At 40.9% G+C, this 20,740-nt stretch overlaps 1 long non-coding RNA gene across 1 annotated transcript; it reads right to left on the bottom strand.

Moving 5' to 3' along the window:
* Window positions 1–6,219: 6,219 nt before the first annotated feature.
* On the bottom strand, window positions 6,220–18,851 carry LOC125349399. The gene is made up of 3 exons (XR_007210507.1): window positions 18,774–18,851; window positions 9,212–9,279; window positions 6,220–6,299 (listed from the first exon to the last, which is right to left on the bottom strand). It is a non-coding gene; the product is annotated as an uncharacterized LOC125349399 (long non-coding RNA).
* Window positions 18,852–20,740: the final 1,889 nt, after the last annotated feature.

Raw genomic sequence — 20,740 nt, forward strand, 5'->3', positions numbered from 1 at the left:
GGCCTTTCACTGGTTGTTAGAATGCTTTCTAACTTCCTTGTATTACCCCATCACCCCGATAACCAATTGTAAAGAAAACATGCACCTACTCCTTAGCAACAGGAGACAGGGCAATATAACACCTTGGGTCGGAATAAAAACCAAGCAGACCACCCCACCCAGTGTGCCTGCCGTAAGCTTTGGGGAGAGTGGCAGTGTACCCTTTTGTGCAGAAGTAAAAAAATCTCCCTGTGTATCTGTTCATTTTCTGATACCAGAGTGCTGTTGTGTTTCCAATACTTAGAGGCCAGCAATAAACAGACAGGAGATTGGACCAAGAGTTAGGCATCAATGACTCTTACTGTAGCAAAGGTCTACCTGATCAATCCTGAGATAATGGACTGTCAGACTACCTGTGCACACGAGTGAACACACATGTGATTGGGACATACCTCCAACTCCCTACCCCAATTTAACCTCAGGCAAATGTCTGCTCCAGGAAGATATGTGAAGATGAGCTGAAGTTCTATCTTCACTACGTAATACATTTCTTTTCTTTGCCTCTTTCTTTGGTTTATAGGGCCAAGTGATTGGCCCTGGCATATGGGACCCCTAGAGTTTGAGTCTGGGCATCTCAAACTCCAATTTCAACTTGACAAAAACTAGTAAGTTGTTTCCTCAACAAGTGTGTGAATACATACCGCTCCCAAAGGTAGTAAAGGAAAGCATCTGCAATTACAGAAAAGAAAACATGAGGGTCAGAACACTGTGCACTTAACACAGATCAATTCTCTCTCTCTCTCTCTCTCTCTCTCTCTCTCTCTCTCTCACACGCAGGTAATGGGGCTTGAACTCAGGGCCCCTTGCTTTTGCTTGGCCTTTTAGCTTAAAGCTGGCATTTTACCATTTGAGACATACCCCCACTTCTGGCATTTTGCTAGTTAATTGGAAGTAAGAGTCTTGTGGATTTGTTTGCTTGAGCAGGTTTCAAACCATGGTCCTCCTATCTCAACCTCCTAAGCAGCTAGGATTACAGGTGTGAGCCACTGGCTCCAAGACATTTTTCTCTTGATGGCTTAGAAAACCAGAGGGAACAGTGATTCACCAATCGACACCCCCCTCACCCCCCCAAAAACAACTGTTGCAGAGGACAAAGAGAGCCTCTCTTTGAAGCATGTACTCCTTAAGTACATTTAGATCAAGGAGGAAAATGAGTGCTAAGGGAAATGCTTCTACTGCACACTTCATAATGGAGGAGGGGACTTTAATGTCCTAGAGACTCGCTGTATCAGTTGGTAAGAAGTTATCATCCCACATCTTTCCACTATAAAATTATGTCTTTCAAAGAATTAATGCACATGGTCAGAGTTTCATATTGATTGAAAACAGAGTTTCATTTCTATATTAGACAAAGAGAGATGTTCTTACATTGTCCAGTTCTGGGCATTCTACCAGGTCCTGCAAGGAATCTAGGAGGAAACAGTAATAGTATGTTGGTGATTGGTGGTTGTGAATTACTTGGGGAGCATACTTAGTGTACAAGTGGGGCTGGAGTGCATGGATATGGGTGTTTAGCAAGCACTGGACATAGCTATTGTTGGGTCTTCCTCCTGCATAGAAGCAGGATTGGGGGAAGAGGAGGAGTAACAAAGAAATGAGATTTCAATGTATATACCACAGAATTGAGAAATATAAGGGAAGGGGTGTGTCAAAGCAAGGTGAAGATGTTAAAATAGTGACATAAGTCAAGATACGTTGTACGTATACACTGCTTTGTTAAATTGCAAAAAATTCAATACATAACCTAAAATTAAGATAAGGGAAGGGGTGGGTTGAGAGGGGTGAGTGAGAAGATTGAAAGGGATAACATTGGTCAAGATGCACTGTATTCATAAACTGCTTTGCACAACTATATAAAGATAACACAAACACTTTAAAAATTAAAACAAACAAAGATGAGACACAGAGGCTTTGAAATTGCATCCAAGGATATCTTAATACAAAACAGTCAACTTAAAATGCTATTAAGATGCACAACAGGATTCCAAGAGGAAGCCCATCAGTCCTCCCATGTGGTGAAAAACCATCTAAAGTGTTAGTGTCCTCGTGACACTACTAAGGCAATTTCAGTGTACAAACACCACATCGTGCTGCTACTGTACTATATTCTGTTTCGGAGCACTTCCCAATTGATTAAAAGACAATTTTTATCCATTATATAGCATAGTATTTATCAGAGTATATATTATACATATTCTATGTTATAGAATATGCATACTATTATATTTATCACTAGCTTTTGTTATCAAGATCATCGATATTAAATCATTAAAATACAACAATTTGATAACAATAGAATAACAGACAGCTATTTCCACCTTGAGTGTATCCTTCACACAGGATTGTATACACACACTCTTAAGTTTCCCTGTAGTTAGGAAAGCCAGGAGTTTTCGTGTCACTCCCCATGAACGTGTTATCTTGAGATCTGGCTTTAATCACAGAGGTCAAGCTCATGGAGCCTTCTGTGCCTACTTTAGTGAAACTAAGAGATCTTCCCAAGATCCTTTTTCAGTGGGAATACGATTACAGTTTCGTTAGGTGCCAGTGGTTTACACCAGTAATCCTAACTACTCAGGAGGCTAAAATCTGAGGACTGGGATTTGAAGCCAGCCAGTGTAGCAAAGTCTGAGACTCTTATCTCCAATTAATCACACAAAAAGCTGAAAGTAGGGCTGGGGATATAGCCTAGCGGCAAGAGTGCCAGCCTCGGATACACGAGGCCCTAGGTTCGATTCCCCAGCACCACATATACAGAAAACGGCCAGAAGTGGTGCTGTGGCTCAAGTGGCAGAGTGCTAGCCTTGAGCGGGAAGAAGCCAGGGACAGTGCTCAGGCCCTGAGTCCAAGGCCCAGGACTGGCAAAAAAAAAAAAAAAAAAAAAAAGCTGAAAGTAGAGCTGTGGCTCAAGTGGTGGAGTGCTAGCCTTGAGCAAAAGGAGCTCAGGGATAGAGTTCAGGCCCAGAGTTCAGCCTCAGGACTGGCAAAAAAAATTGCAGTTTTTTTTCTAATGATAAACAATTTTTTACCATATATTAATTATATCAAAAGTTTTCACTGTGAAATTTCACTTGTCCTTTTTTTAAGTTGAACTATTTACTATCTTTGAAAATTGTTATTATAAGGGTAATGTACAGAGAGGTTACAGTTACATATATCAGGTACTGAGTACATTTCTTTTTGTTTGTTTTGCTTTTTGCCAGTCCTGGGGCTTGAAATCATGGCCTGAGCACTGTCCCTGGTTTTGCTCTTCTGAAATACTGAGGAGGAAGCATTTCAACCTTTAACCCTTTCCTGGTCTCACAGATGGCCTCAGAGTTCCCTACAATAAGAGTCTTATGGACTTTCTTGCCCAGGTTGTCTTTGAGCAGCAATCCTCAGATCTCAGCCTTCCGAGTAGTTAGGATTACAGGCATGAGCCAGGAATTAGCTCCTGGCTGGTACTGGGGCTTTAACTCAGGGCCTCATGCTCTTGTTTGACGTTTTTTACTCCAGGCTGGAGCTCTCCACTTGGCCACAGTTCTACCTCATAGTACAGGCATCTCTTTTCTGCGCAGGATGCACTGTTTTCCTTTGTGGAAGAAGAATACAAAAGGGAGCAGTACACCAACCAGACAAGGTGTCCTTTGCTTTTTACTTACACTCTCCATTGTATGACATAAAATGGTCCATGTACATGAGGTCCTACAGTATTCACTATGAGTTCCATCATTTTTGCTGCCCAGTTTTTCCTCCTTCATAAAATTAGTGTATATTAATGATACAAAGGGATTTCCCTGCCTTCTGCCTATTATGAAGTCCAGTGAATTGCCACCATCTTGTTTACATGCAGCAAGACCATTGGATCTATCTATGGTCTATGTGTCTGGTTTGTTGAATGGGATTCACACTTCATTTAAAGCAAACTTAAGCCCTAGTCATATAATATGCTTGCATCCATTCTTCAGTTTCTAGGGTGTGTGTGTGTGTGTGTGTGTGTGTGTGTGTGTGTGTGTGTGTGTGTGTGTTTTCAATTGATGGCTGGAAAGACCACCCTATCCAGTCAACAGTGAGAGTGGTGCTAATGCTGTTTAACCCATGGCTACAAGAAAGCTGCAACAGAAGTATAGCAATTATGTTCAACTATTTCAAGAACTTAGTTTTTCACTCTTCTAGTGTCTTCACTGGGCAAAACTGGAACATTCCATTGCTTATTGTGTGTACTAAAATATTCAGTCAATGTGAATATGCTTGGATCCAGTTTCAAAGACAAAAATTCAGTTTCTAAGACACAAATCAACATGTCTTACATGGTCACATGTACCTAAAAGGACCTATGAACTGACCAAAAGCATCAGAGTATATTTACATTCATTTCTCAAGAATGACTGTACCAGGGGCTGGGGATATGGCCTAGTGGCAAGAGCGCTTGCCTTATATACTTGAAGCCCTGGGTTTCATTCCCCAGCACCATATAGACAGAAAATGGCCAGAAGTGGCGCTGTGGCTCAAGTGGCAGAGTGCTAGCCTTGAGCAAAAAGAAGCCAGGAACAGTGCTCAGGCCCTGAGTCCAAAGCCCAGGACTGGCAAAAAAAAAAAAAAAAAAAAAAAAAGAATGACTGTACCAATGTGTGGAAAAATTTTTCCTGTTACTAACATGGTTTAAATAACAATGAATTGCTTGCTACTCATGTCTGTAATCCTAGCTACTTAGGAGGCTGAGATCTGAGGATCATGGTTTGAAGCCAGCCCAGGCAGGAAAGTCTGAGACTCATATCTCTAATCAGCAAAAAGCCAGAAGGGATGGGGCTGGGAATATGGCCTAGAGGCAAGAGTGCTTGCCTCCTACACATGAAGCTCTCAGTTTGATTCCCCAGCACCACATATATGAAAAACGGCCAGAAGGGGCGCTGTGGCTCAGGTGGCAGAGTGCTAGCCTTGAGGGGGAAGAAGCCAGGGATGGTGCTTAGGCCCAGGACTGGCCAAAAAAAAAAAAAAGGGAAGCAAGCACTAGCTCAAGTGGTAGAGCACTAGCGTTGAGCAAAACAGTTCAAGGACAGTGCCCAGGTCCTGAGTTCAAGACACAGAAGCAGCACACACCCCCATACATAAATGATAATGAAGAGAACTTTATAAATGAACATTGACAAACATCTATAAACTCTGAAGACTGGAGAACTTCAGATTTATACAGGAGTGTACTGGAACTAATGAGTCCATGACTGAAACCCAAGTTCTTATCATTAGTTGAGAGCTACAACATTGGCCCCCACACATGGGTTCATGTTTTGACTTTTCTACATATAGAGAGCTTGAGTCACTCTTTTGGTACTTTAATTACTCAAACTAAGCAGTGGAAATTAGGCACCAAACTCCAGGTACAACTGTAGTGAGATTGAATTAGTTAATACATACAAAGCATATATGAAATGTGTGTTTATATTGAATTTTATGCTTTGGGAAGTTATAGGAGCAATTTTGCTGTGCAAGATGAAAATATCTCCAGAGAAAACATGTAGCATCTCATACACACAGCCACATATATATTCATAGTCACAAAACATACAACCAAAGTCCCAGAAATCTTGAAGTACACCATACCATGTAGTAAGATTAGCATAACTGTTTCCAGGAACTTGAAAGTTCTTTTTATCTAATCAACATTTCCCCCACAATGCTTTTACTATCCTTATCCCTGTCAAAATCCAGAATCAGAGTGGTTCTTCAAAGAGAAAGCAGTAAGAATACCAGGCCCACTTTAGCATCTAGAGTTTTTTCCTTCCAAAAAATTACACTGGGACATGATAAATTATATAGGTCTATAAGCATTCATACAGGGTGATTCCAAAGGAGGGTACTCTTAGGAGAGAATCACAAAGACACAATCGCTCTGTGCATCTGATCATATAAAATAGTATTTATCAAAATGAACTCTAAGAAATGTAAACAAGAGGTTTTTCTCTTTGTTACTGTTTTGTTTTCTTTTCCTTTCATCTCATTTGTTCATTTATCTGTCTTTGGGAGGGTAAAAGGGTGGGAAAATGTAGCAATGATACTCAGACACTATGTTAAAAATCAACTATACAACTTATGGGTGGGAAGCAGAGGGGAAAATTGAGAGAAAGCACAAGTGAAGGGGGTGCCATTGTTAAAAAGAAATGTAGTCTTTATCTGATTTATCTAACTGTAATTTCTCTGTACATAACCTTTACAATAATTTTAAAAATGCATTAAAAAAGAACTCCAGACTACTTACCAGCTTTGTACTGTTTTGAGGTTTCCTGCAATTACAGACACAATATCATTAGGAGGACTATATTTTGTTGTGACTTATTGCACAAAATTGTTGCATGTTCTTCCTGATAATTTGAAAAGATGTCAGAAATACTAGTAAATTCAAAGGTTCCCAAAATAAGGATAGGATACATCATTGGCAAACCCATAGCTTTTCCTGGAGGATATATATCTCAACTTCAGTTACATGAGCAATTTCACAATACTGAATCCAATGAAGAGACATTCCTTCCAAGGAAGAGGACCCCTAGAACACAGCTTACAACCTGTGATGCTATTTGCAAATATCTTTTTTATTTTTAAACAGTTGGTAATGGTCTATTCCTCCACCTTTCAGAAAGCAGAAATCCAATAGAATCAAATGTTTATAAAGCACAAAGTCCTGTGTGTGTGTGTGCGTGTGTGTGTGTGTGTGTGTGTGTGTGTATTTATGCTCCCTACCACTTAAGCCACAGTTTCATTGCCTGCTTTTTGTGTGTTAACTAGAGCTAAGAGTCTCATGGTTGGGTGCTGGTAGCTCACGCCTGTAATCCTGGTTACGCAGGAGGCTGAGATGAGGATCATGGTTCAAAGGCAGCCTGGGAAGGAAAGTCCCTGTGACTCTTATCTCCAATTAACTACCAGAAAACCAGAAGTGGAGCTGTGGTTCAAAGTAGTAGAGCACTAGAGCCTTGAGCAAATGAACTCAGGGACAGTTCCCAGGCCGTGAGTTGAAGCCCCATGACTAACCAAAAAAAAAAAGAGGAGGAGGAGGAGGACCAGAAGGAGAAGAACAAGGAGGGGGAGGGGGAGGGGGGAGAAGGGAGAAGGAGAGGAGGAGGAGGAGGAAGGAAAGAAAGAGAAAGAAAAGAGAAGTTGTCATCTCATGTATATGCATACAATGCATTTGGATCACCCTCACCCCCTCTTAATAATCTCCTTTACCCATCTCCTTAAGATAACTTCATCTGGGTACTGGTGGCTCACTCCTGTAATCCTAGCTTCTCGGGAGGCTCAGAGCTAAGGATCACAGCTCAAAGTCAGGCTGAGTAGGAAAGCCCATGAGAATCCTATCTCTATCTACTGCCCAAAAGTCAAAAGTGTAGCTCAGTGGGGAAGCTAAGGGACAATGCCCAGGTGCTGAATTCAAACTCCAATACGAGCATATACACAGAAAAATTAAAGTGATTTTATTTATTTTTTATTCCTACTCTAATATATGCAAACAAACTACTTCTACCATATTCATCTTCACTCATCCTCTTTGTTAACCCTCCCTCCCCACTCCTACTGGAACCTATTCCCTTCCCCAACAGAGCCTGTTTTGCTTCCCTGTCATTCTGTGTGTGTGTGTGTGTGTGTGTGTGTGTGTGTGTGTGTGTGTGTAGTGTGTGTGTTAATGGCACCAAGGGTTTTCACCATATTTCAGATATACATGCCATATATTGTGCTAATATCCACCTCTCTATTGCTTTCCCTTTCCCTGCCTCTGACTCTATTGATCTGGCTTTCATTTATATTCCTTATGCCATTTTCACACACTTACAATGATTTTTTTTTTTTTTTGGCCAGTCCTGGGGCTTGGATTCAGGGCCTGAGCACTGTTCCTGGCTTCTTTTTGCTCAAGGCTAGCTCTTTGCCACTTGAGCTACAGCACCACTTCTGGCCATTTTCTACATATGTGGTGCTGGGGAACCCAGGGCTTCATGTATACGAGGCAAGCACTCTTGCCACTAGGCCATATTCCCAGCCCCTTACAATGTTTTTTGTAGTTATTCATCTCCCACAATTCTTTTTCTCTCTACCTTTTCCCTTACCTGACTAACCAATCCTATAGATTCATGTCCTATGCTCATTATATATATGTGTGTATACATGTATGTATATAGATATATATGAATGTGCATATACGTATATAAATATATGTGAATATATCTATAGGTATGTATGTGTATATATGTGTGTATAGGTATGTGCATTATAGGTATATATAGATATGTACATGCCTATGAATATGTATATGTATGGTTTTTAGGTGTAGCTTCTACATATAAACCAAAACATATAATAGTTGGCTTTCTGAAATTTGGCTTTTTTTTTTTCCAGTCCTGGGGCTTGGACTCAGGGCCTGAGCACTGCCCTGGCTTCTTTTTGATCAAGGCTAGCTCTCTACCACTTGAGCCACAGCACCACTTCTGGCTTTTTCTATATATGTGGTGCTGAGGAATTGAACCCAGGACTTCATGTATACAAGGAGAGCACTTTACTACTAGGCCATATTCCCAGCGCCTCCTGACTTCTTTTTGCTCAAGGTTAGCACTCTACCTCTTGAGTCATGGTACCATTCCTGGCCTTTTCTGTTTATGTGGTGCTGAGGAATCACATCCAGGGCTTCATGCATGCTAGGCAAGCACTCTACCAATAAGTCACATTCCCAGCCCTGAAAAATTGTCATTTCTTGCTTAACATGATGTTCTCCAATTTTATCCATTTTCTTGTAAATGAAATCATATCATTTTTTCTTTATGGCTGTATAATATTCCATGGTATCTATGTATGTACATGCATACTGTCTGGCTATTGTGATGTAGTAAACATGGGCATGCATATATCTTTCTTATATGTTGATGTACACTCCATATGCCCAATAGTGTACTCTATAAAATAGATCTCTTTGTAGTTTGAGGAGCTTCTATATTAATTTCCATAGTTGTTATACTAATTTATATTCCCACCAACTGTGTATGTGAGTTCCTTTTCCCCCACATCCCCCTCAGCATTTGTTGTTTATTTCCTTGATGGTTGCCATTCTGACTGAGTGAGACAGACTCTTAATGTGGTTTTGATTTGTAGTTACTGTGTGGCTAAGAATGTTGAACTTATGCAAACAACATTTCCAGGCCAAGAAGAATCCCTTTACCATTTTAGTGGATGGAGATGCTCCCTGTTGTCCACTACCTGGCTTCTGGACTGGGCCTTCCTGGGCACCTAGGAACATAGAAACGTATTAGATTGAGAAATACTTCTGAGATTAGTAAAGCTCACTCCAGGTGAGCCCGTGAGGTTATTTCCAGAAGGACCCTGGCTTAGTGAATGGACTAATATAATAGGTTCCTAATATGATGGCATTATAATGCTCTCTATGGAATTATGAGAGGCAGATCCTTGTTGAAGGAAGCAGGTCACTTGATTGTATTTTGCCCTGGCCTCTTGCATAGTTTTCTTTTCTTTGTGTCATATGTGCCATGAGGGAACCAACCCCCTCCTTCACATGCTTCTGCTGCCCTGATGTTCCCTCTCACCACAGGCCCCACATCAACACAGCCAAAGACTATGGGCTGACATCTCGAAGAGTGTGAGGAAAGTAAAAGCCTTTTGTGCTTTGTTATTCACCTCAGATCCTATGTCACAGGGATGTAAAAATACAGAAAATTGATACCAGAGTAGTGTTGTTGTGGCAACTTTACTTGACAGTGTAGCTTAGGATCCTGTAGAACTGATTGGTGGGAAGAATTTGAAAGTTGGGAAAAGCAAACTAGAAAGAAAGAAAAAGATAAAACCAAACACCTAGGATACTATAAGTAGAGCTTAATGGGAGATTCTGGTGGAAGCTTAGAAGACCAGAATGTTAATAGAAATACAGAGTGTAAAGTCTATGCTCATAAGGTTTCAGGTGGAATTGAATACTCCTCTGAGAATTGGACAGAGATCATTCATATTACATTTGGGCATAAAGACATTTGCCTATGTTTTGTCCATGTCTTGAGACTTTGAGTAAGGAGGAATTTAAAAATAATGGAGTAAGAATTTGGAGAGGGTCGGGGAATGTGGCTTAGTGGTAGAGTGCTTGTCTAGCATGCATGAAGCCCTAGGTTCAGTTCCTCAGTACCACATAAACAGAAAAAGGCAGAAATGGCTCTGTGCCTCAAGTGGTAGAGTGCTAGCCTTAAGCACAGAGAGGCTCATGAACATTGCCCAGGCACTGAGTTTAAGCCCCAGGACTGGCAAAAAAAAAAAAAAAAAAAGAATTTGGAGAGGGCACTTCAAGACAGCATTCAGGATGTGGCACAGACGTTGCTGTTTATTTTTAGCCAGATTAGAGGATTTGAGGATCAGGGACAAAAAGCAAAGCAAAAAAGATTTGAAAAACATGTTCCTTGATGGGAAAATGAACAGGTTAAAGTTGCAGACAAAGAGGCTTGGCTTGTTAAAGAGATTAATAACATTAAAAAGAAGTACTTAAATACTTAGCACCTGGACAACAAGATCCTAGAAGGGTATCTGAGGAATTGGCTGTGGTCTGCCATCACAGGATCAGGAGTGTAGAGGATTTAACTTATTTGAAAGAAGAGTTTTAGAGTACTTTGTATGCCACAAGGAAAGTGTTTTTCTGGGTTAGGGGCCCCTGCTACTTATTGCTGATGCTGGCAGCAGACCTTGGCATCACCTATCTGAGGCTGGTTTTGTAAGCATGCACAATGCAAGAATTGTGAGGAAAAGGCAGGATTCCACACAGATGCAAAAGGAAGGCCTGAAAGGCCAGGCAATGTATGGCAAGATAGGAGTTCCTCCAGGCAGCCTTTCAGAAGTGATGTGTGAAGCTTTGAGGGTGAAATCTCAGCTTCACTTGACAAAGGATATGACAATTAATTTGGATTGTCAAGTTGACTCAAGTGAGAACCCTCCAGGAGATTAATAAAGCACACATGCAAATATATCTGTGAAAGTGCATGTCAGCTGCATCCTCAGGAGGTTGGAGATGTTAGGAGTCTGGAACATCTACCAAGAAAAGCTACAGGATCTTCTTGAGCCAGTCCCAGAATGGGCTGCACACAGCAGGGCCAAAGGGGCAGGGCCACCCAAATTCCTTGGAAATTAACATCACACGCCCATGTGCTCTTTCCTGGGGTTCAGTCTAGTGTTTTGATCCTTCCTTGCTGGTCTCCTTTTGGAATGGGAATGGTTCCTCTGTGCTATTTTATTGAAGTAAGGAGAGTGGGTCTATGCTCCCCCTAGATAATTGGCTCTTGATTTTTCTCCTGGTTGTTTCCCTAGATGGTGTGCTTTTAACACTTTTGTTAGGTTTAATTCCTCACATCTTATGTAGTCTTGGCCTATATTAGCTTTGTGCTAACTGCATTTGGGGCTGCTGGTCTTTGAGAGAAGAGTCCATTGGCTCTCCAATAGACTCACAGTCTGGACTCTTACATTGGTGGCTTCTCTCTTTCTCACAACTGAGTTTCCTTACAACAGTACGTTGGAAGTATGTAATTTTTGTTGTTTCTCTTTTGCGAGTCCCAGAGCTCCTTTTGCTCAAGGCTAGCACTCTACCACTTAAACCACTTCTGGTTTTTTTTCCCTGTGATTAATTGAAGAGTCTCACAGACTTCACTTCCTGCCCAGGCTGGCTTCGAACCTTGATCCTCAAGATCTCAGCCTCCTGCGTAGCTAGGATTTCAGGTATGAGCTATTGGTACCCGGTGCCTTGAATTTCAGAGTTTTTTGTTTTTTGTTTTTTAATTGTTGCCAGGCACTAATGGCTCATGCCTGTAATCCTAGCTACTCAGGGAGCTGAAATCTGAGGATTGCTACGGTTCAAAGCCAGCCCAGGCAAGAAAGCCCGTGAGATTCTTATCTCTAATTAACTACCAGAAAACTAGAAGCTGTGCTGTGGCCCAAAGTGGTAGAGCACTAGCCTTGAGCTGAAGAACTCAGGGACAGTGCCCAGGCCTAGAGTTCAAGCCCCACAACTGACTAAAAGAAAAAAAAAATATATATATATATATATATTATCTTTAGTAATTGTACAAAGGGGTTGCCATTCACAAAAGCAGTTTGTGAATACACTGCATATTGATCAATGTCACCCCTTTCAATGTGTTTTGTTGGTGGTGGTTGTGGGCTTTGAACTGCAATCCTCAGACCTCCGTTTACTGAGTAACTTGGATTACAGGAGAGACTAGCTGGGCAGCACCTTTCAACATTCTTGCCGACCCATCCCAACCCACCCCTTCTTTCATTTATATTAATTTTAGGTTATATATTGGGGTTTTTTTTTGCCATTTAACAAAACAGTTTATGTATACAATGCATCTTGATCTGTGTTATCACTTCAACATCTTTACCTGCCTTTGACCCACCTCTTCCCTTATATTTCTCAATTCTTGCCTGCATTCTCCTCCCTTCCCCTCTTCATTCTTCTGCCCCTTTGTCCACTCTCCCCTCTTGAAAGTACCCATTTCCGGGTACTTATTTTGTTGGGCTTTACTTAGTCTTTAAAAAAAAAAAAGTATACTATTTGTGCTCTCTATAAAGTCTATTACACTATTACAGTTAATTCATTTGTAACCCCTTGCTTACTACCCAGTGTGTTTACTTATAGATATATAGGCACATTCTAGCTACTACAAATGAGGGAAACCATGCAACCTATGTTTGGCTGGGTAATTTTTCCAAGTCTTTCCATTTCCTTACAAATGGTACAATGTCATTCTTTCTGATGGATGAGTGAAATTCTATTGTGTATGTATACCACATTTTCTTGATCAGTTTGTCCATTGAGGAACAGCTGCGGTGATTCCATATCTTGGCTATGGTAAATAATGCTGCAATGAACATGGTTGTGCTTTAGTACGACCTTGTCTGTGCTCTATTGGATAAATGCCCAGGAGTGGAATTGCTGACAGGAACCTCTATGTTTAGTTTTTTTGAGAAACCTCCATACTGCTTTCCAGAGTGGTTGAACAAGCTTACATTTCCACTAACAGAGTAAAAGAGTTCCCTTTTGGCCACATCCTGGCCAACATTTGTTACTGTTAGTTTTAGTTTTTGTTTTTATTGGCCATTCTAACTGGGGTGAGATGCAATCTCAGGCTTGTTTGGAGTGCATTTCTTTTATGGCCAGTGATGTTGAACATTTTTTCATGTCTATTGGCCAATTTTTCTTCTTCTGAGAAGTGTCCTTTAAGTCATTAGCCCATGTATTACTTGTGTTGCAATTTTTTTGAACTTGGGTTTCAGAATAATGTTGGAATTGTTCAAGATATGGGGACTTATGGAGATGAACTACATGTATTTTGTACTAGGGGATATGCAGAACCTTTTGGAGGCCTGGGATGGAATGTTGCAGCTTAGTAAAATGTGTTTCGATGTCTAGTTGACAAGAGGTATAACGATCAATTTTCATTGTCAAGTTGACTGAATTGAGAAACCTTTAGGAGATTAATAAAGCATACACATGCACATGTCTATGAAGGTATTTTCAGAGATGAGTGGAATATTAGGGCTCTGACGGAATGAATGGACTAATACCTTGATATATTGTAATTATGATGACAGTTTGAGGCAGTGAACAGTAGGAGGTAGGGCCTAGTTGGAGGGAGAGGATAGGAGGTGTTCTTGGGGTGGCTAGCTCTTTCTCTGGTCCCATCCCACCTCCTCTACAAGGAAGCAAACAGCTTCCTCCTCCATACACTCATGCTGTTGTGATAATTCTGTTTCACCACAGATAAAGACTATATGGGTATGGATCAGGTGGAAGCGCACTAGCCAATGACTATGTCAGATACTGAGTTCAAGTCCCAGTCTAAGACAGAAAAAAAAAACAAAAAGAATCTCTGAAAATGTTGCTCTCTCAAGTATTTAGGTCACAGCTAGACAAAGTAACCAACATACTATGCAAGTAATACAGGTGAGCAAAAACTCAAATTATTCATACAATAGATGAAAGTAGGGCATCGTTATTAACCCAGTGAATAATGAAAGCATAAAAACATATGAGCAGGCTGGGAATGTGGCTTAGTGGTAGAGTGCCTGCCTAGCATGCATGAAGCCCTGGGTTCAATTCCTCAGCACGACATAAACAGAAAAAGCCAGAAGTGGCGCTGTGGTTCAAGAGGTAGTGCGCTAGCCTTGAGGAAGAAGAAGCCAGAGACAGTGCTCAGGCCCTGAGTTCAAGCCCCAGGACTGGCAAAAAAATATATATGAGCAATTTTATGTATAGTTAGATAACCCAGATGAAACGTATCATCATATCTTGAGAGATTTGTACTTCCAATGCTCACACAAGAAAAGAGATCTAAATTATGTTACATCTTAAAGAAACTGAAGCTTTCAAAAAAAGAAAACCCATGTAGAGATGACTAAATTGATGGAATTGACCGGATTCTGATTTATGAATCAAAATATGTTAGCCAAATAATGCAAATCTGTGCTCTTAGGTATTTATCCCATTGAAATAAAAAGTTAAAAGTACATAAAGTGTTCCATATGAATGTTTTATCCAGCTTTATCCATGGCCACCAAAATTGAAAGAAAACATCATGTCCCACACCAGGGAAATGGATGGTCAATTTTCATTTATCCTTACAATGGAATATCATTCTGTATGTAAATGAGTGAAAGAGCTGGGCACCAGTGGATCATGCCTATCATAATCCTAGCTACTCAGAAGGCTGAGATTTGAGGATTGCAGTTTGAAGCCAACCCTAGCAGAAAAGTCCCCATGAGACTCATATCCAATTAGCTACTCAAAAATTGGAAGTGGTGTGTAGTTCTCTTTTTTTGTTGGGTCTTTGCCTGGTTTGGGGATGAGTATAATATTAGCTTCATAGAATGAGTTTGGGATTTCTCCCTCTGTTTTTATTTCATGGAAGAGTTTGAGGATTATTGGAATTAGCTCCTTACTAAAGGTTTTATAGAATTCGTTGGTGAATCTATCTGGGCCTGGGCTTTTCTTTGTTGGGAGCCTCTTGATTACCCCCTATATCTCGCTGTAAGTGATTGGTTTATTTAGTTGATTTATTTCTTCTTGGTTCAGTTTGGGCAGTTTAAACTTCTCTAAGAATTGATCCATTTCTGTAAAATTATTGTTTTTTAGTGAGTAGAGATTCTGGAAATAGTTCCTTATGATTGTTTGAATATCGTGTGTACTTGTAATTTTTCCGGTGGAGTCCCTGATTTTACGTATATGAGTCTCTTCTCTTCTTTTTTTGTAAGTCTTGCGAGGGGTCTGTCAATTTTATTTATTTTCTCAAAGAACCAGCTTTTAGTCTTATTTATTTGTTGAATGGTCTTTCTATTTTCAATCAGATTTATCTCTTCTTTTATCTTTGTGATCTCTCTCCTCCTAGTCATTTTAGATTCAATCATTTCTTGTTTCTCCAGTTGTTTTAGTTTCATCGTGAGGTTATTCACCTGCTCTGTTTCCATTCTTTTAATGTGAGTGCTGAGGGCGATGATCTTGCCCCTCAGCACTGCCTTAGCTGTATCCCATAGGTTTCATTGTGATGTATTTTCATTGTCATTGTGGCTTATGAATTCGTAAATTTCATCCTTAATTTGGTCTGTGGCCCACATGTTAGATAACAGTGAGGAGTTTAGCCTCCAAGAGTGTGTATAGCCTCTGTAGTAACCATTGTTATTGAGGGTTACCTTTATTCCACTGTGGTCAGATATAATACATGGGATGACATCTATACTTTTGTATTTGCTGAGGTTCTTTGTGTGGGCTATGACATGGTCTATTTTGGAGTATGATCCATGGGGTGCTGAGAAGAAGGTGTATTGGGTCTCTCTAGGGTGAAAGATTCTGTATAGATCTGTCAGATCCACTTGGGATATGGTGTTACTTAGGTCCTCAACTCCCTTGCTAATCCTCTGGGTGTTGGATCTGTCTCTTGGAGAGAGTGGGGTATCAAGGTCACCCACTATGATTGTGTTTGGGTCTATCTTATTCTGTAGTTCTGTGAGAATTTGCTTGACATATGTAGGGCCTCTTTTGTTTGGTGAGTATACATTTATCACTGTGATGTCTTGATTCTGGATTTTAACTTGTATTAAAATGTAGTGTCCTTCTTTGTCTTTTTGAGTTGATTTTAATGAGAAGTCCAGCTTGTCTGAGATCAGGATGGCTACTCCTGCCATTTTGGTAGGTGCGTTTGCTTGGAAGATCTTGCTCCATCCTTTCATTCGGAGCCTGTTTTTATCCCTTGCTGTAAGGTGTGTCTCTTGTAGACAACAGATGGCAACTTTTTGTTTGCGGATCCACTCTGCCAGTCTGCTCCTCTTTATGGAAGAGTTTATACCGTTTATATTCAAAGAGATCGAGGATAAGAGTGTTTTTTCCCTTTCCATTTTCCTGTTAGGCTGTTTTTCCTCTCCTTTTTTTTTTCTTGTCTTTAATGAGCTGCTCTTTCTGTTGGGCTTTGGCTATTATAGTTTCTTTCTGTTTCTGTCTGTGTGTCCTGTACGAGTTGTTAGGTGGGATTCCCCTCTTAGAATTTGTTGTAAGGCTGGTTTTTTTATTCACACACTCCTTTAGATCCTCTTTGCTGTGGAAAGATCTGGTTTTTCCCTTGAATATGAACTCTAACTTCTCTGGGTATTTGATTCTAGGTTGGCAATTGTTGGCCTGTAGGACTTGGATTGTGTTCTTCCACTCTCTTCATGCGTGGTAGGTTTGTGTGGAGAGGTCTGCTGTTATTCGGATCCTTTTCCCGTTGTAATAAATCTCTTTCTTCACTTTGGCTGCATTCAAAATTTGTTCTTTATTCTTGAGATCTGAAGTCTTGATTATTATATGCCTGGGCAAGGATTTTCTAGGATCTGGTTTGCCAGGCATCCTATAGGCTTCAGTTACCTGGGTGAGGTCCCTTGTGAGATTGGGGAAGTTTTCTGCAATAATTTTATTGAAAATATGTTGAAGCCTTCTGCTCTGGTATTTGGCTCCTTCTTCTATTCCAATTATGCGCAGATTATATCTCTTGTCTTTGTCCACTAGCTCCTGGATTAGTCTGCCCTGGAGCTTTACCGTTTCTTGGAGTATGGTAATTTTCTGGTCCTTATCGGCTGCATCATCATCCAAGAGAGAGATTCAGGATTCAATATGGTCAATTCTTTGTGCTGTGGATTCAAGTGTGGAGTTTATGGATGCCAGGGAGCTATTTATGGTTGCCAGATCAGCTCTAATTGTGGAAATTTCTTCCTTTAAAGAGCTGTATTTTAAATCTATTTTTTCATGCCTTTCACTTCTCAGGATGTTAAGGTCTTCTTTAACTGAGGTTTGCACTGTATCCATTTTTGCTTCCATTTATTTCTTGACTTCCTGGAGGTCCTTTCAGAGTTCCATTCTAAACTCCTGGAATTGTTCTCTGAATTCGTTCCTGAGGCTTTCCATCATTTCTGCTATCATAGCCTCAGTTGTTTTTTTTATTCTCCATCTCCTCTTCGGTTGTACTGCTTTTTGGAGCTGGCGAGTTGGCTTGCCCTTTGATGTAATTTGTAATATTTCTTTGTGATTTGCGCATCTGGAGATCTGTAGTAGCTTCCTTGTGTTGGCTTTGTGCTGGTTCCCACTCATCTGTCAGTGGGAGACTTGTTTGTGACCTGGCTCTGGGTTTGAGTTTGGCTGTTGAATCTTACTGCCTGATAGGTGAGCGTGACTGTCTCAGTTGTTGCTGAGGTGGTCCCCTTCCCTGTGCTTGGCGGTGGGTAGGTTCTGTGTCTTTCTCTTTCTCTGCAGGATAGTGACTTGCTGCTGTGTTGTGCTGATTCTTTTTTTTTTTTTTTTGGCCAGTCCTGGGCCATGAACTCAGGGCCTGAGCACTGTCCCTGGCTTCTTTTTTGCTCAAGGATAGCACTCTGCCACTTGAGCCACAGCGCCACTTCTGGCCATTTTCTGTATATGTGGTGCTGAGGAATCAAACCCAGGGCCTTATGTATACGAGGCAAGCACTCTTGCCACTAGGCCATATCCCCAGCCCCTACAAATCTGATTCTTATCTCCAGTTAATCAGCAAAAACTTAAGTGGAGGTGTGGTGGTTCAAGTGGTAGAGCACCACTCTTGAGTGAAAAAAGCTAAGTTGAGAGCATGAGGGCCTGAGTTTTATCTTGAGTACTGGCACAAACCAAGTAAAATAAAAGTAACAATTTGGATCTATAGTTACTAGAATGTCTCATTTCTTAATGTTTAACAATCAATAATTTATGAGCTGAAAATGCTACTATTAATTAAAAAGAAAATGATTTTATAGTGCATTTTCAAAATTTGTTTTCACAGCACTACTGGTTAGAAAAATTAAAACTTGTGAAATTAAAGAAAAACGGTGAAATTAGAAATATAGTTGCAAGCTGGGCACCATGCCTCAGGCTTGTAATCACAGCTACTTAAGAAGCTGAGATCTGAGGATTACAGTTCAAAGCCAGCCCGGGCAGGAAAGTCCATGAGACACTTATCTCCAATTAACCACCAAAAAGCTGAAAGTGGAACTGTGGCTGGAGTGTTAGGGCACAAAAGCTCAGGACAGCACCTACATCCTGAGATCAATCCCTAGGACCAGAACACACACACACACACACACACACACACACACACACACACTACTGTTGAAACTCTTCATAGTTTTCTCTTACATATTATTAGGACACAGGATTATCTACAATTATTGTTCCCGATACAATTTGATAACAATTTCCACAGTACCTTCAGTTGCATCACACATTGGTAACTTCTGGTGCAAAGGAAGGACTAGAATTTTTCTGTTCCTCTGACGATGTTTGGTAGAATTTCTTCGGAAATAGTTGATCAGAGAAGAAACTAGAAAATGTATTTGTAAAATAAATGTAGAAGCATTATGAGGGGATGGATGGGGATGAGAGATGGGGAAGAACACTGAAAGGGGTGACATTCATCAAGATGCTTTGAACTTGTAAACTGACCCATTGAATTGACATCTCTTTGTACAACTACTTTAAGATAATAAAAAAAAAGTAAAAAGCGATGTATTAGCTTAATGGCATAAAATTCAAAGGAAAATAATTAATTTATTTGGAGCTTCTCGCCCTGTTTGCCGGTTTCCAAGCAGAGCCATCTCAGTCAGAGTGGGGCTTCAGGAAGATCATGGAGCACTTGATCTGTGCACTTAACACACCCATCATGTGGATCATGTGGGCAAATGGTATAGAAAGTCAGAAGACACAGTGACAGTACGGGTGCTGGTGCCTGATGCCCTGGCCCCAAACCCCATTCAGAGACACACAGACCCAGGTGAGGCCGTGTCATTCCTCTGTTCGTAATTCTTTGTACTGTGTTGCTAGAACTACAATATGCCTATATTTATATATTGTAAGTCTAAAAATAACTAAATGAAGGTAAAGATTTAAGAAAGATGACGCAGTTCCCAAGCCCTCAGTGATGTTGATTATATGGCAGATGAAAGAGCTAGACAGGAGGGTTGACTCTAGAGAGGGTGTGTTGATGGCTCTAGGGCAATAGGAAATGGATGTTGACTTTTCATTCTTTAAAAAAATTTTTTGTTCAAATGTATGTATTTCCACTGCCACTGTTTTCATACTGTCAGCTGCTTCGTAGTGCTTCTGATGATCAAGTGACTACCCTGAGATCAGCCCCTTCTTTTCTCCTATTCTAACCAACCACCTCATGATGAGTCATTGGGAAGAAAAGTAAATTCTCTGGATGAGAGGCTGCAGATAAGGGCAGGTTTCTTCTCTGCCCCCAACCCTTCCCCCCCTCACAAAACTCAGGGCCTGAGCATTGTCCTTGAACTTTTTAGCTCACCCCCCTTCCTTCCCCCCCTCTCAAAACTCAGGGCCTGAGCATTGTCCTTGAACTTTTTAGCTCAAGACTAACATTCTCCCACCTGAGCCACAGTTCCACTCTCAGCTTTTTGGTAATTAGAGATAAGAGCCTCACAAACTTTCCTGACCCCGGCTGTCTTCAAATTGCAATCCTCATGTCTCAGCCTCCTAAGTAGCAAGAGCCACTTGCATCCAGCCAGGTTGCTTATCTTAAACCACATTTCAGTCTCTGACCCAAAATAGGCCTGTTTCCTCCAGATGAAGTCCTCTGAGGAGCTTGAAAAGTCCAAATGTGTGGACTTCCTCCTCCACTACCTTCACACTGTCACTTGCCTTGAAATGTGTGCATCTGGTGATCTAGTGACCAGTAAGGCCAGTGCTTTACTGTCCTCAAAGACGACCCAGATGCCAGGTCACTAAGCCCACTGCCCTGTGATGGTTATATAAGCAATAAACTTCCCTTTACTTGGCCAACCCTGGAAAGGCCCTCAAGGTGAACTGACAGGCAAAGTGGCTGCTGTTTGATGAATTAATGAAATGTGCCTGTCTTGGGGACTAGTCACCCCAGCAACTATCTGTGCAGCCTGGATGTAAGCCTGATTAAAGTGGGGGGGGGGCGGGGGGGGAGTAGCGACTTTATCATGTGAAATACCTTAAAATATCACCAACCTGGATTCATTCCAATTTTCTGAAGCTAATAACTTCAATAAAACAGAACTTAGATTATATAAATCTATACATAGCTGATTGCTGGTGGTCACATCCTAGCTACTTGGGAGGCTGAGATCTGAGGACTGTAGTTTGAAGACAGCCTGGGCAGAAAAACCTGCCAGACTCTTAATCTCCAACTAA

Source organism: Perognathus longimembris, chromosome 3 (assembly GCF_023159225.1).
Source record: "Perognathus longimembris pacificus isolate PPM17 chromosome 3, ASM2315922v1, whole genome shotgun sequence".
NCBI lineage: Eukaryota > Metazoa > Chordata > Mammalia > Rodentia > Heteromyidae > Perognathus > Perognathus longimembris.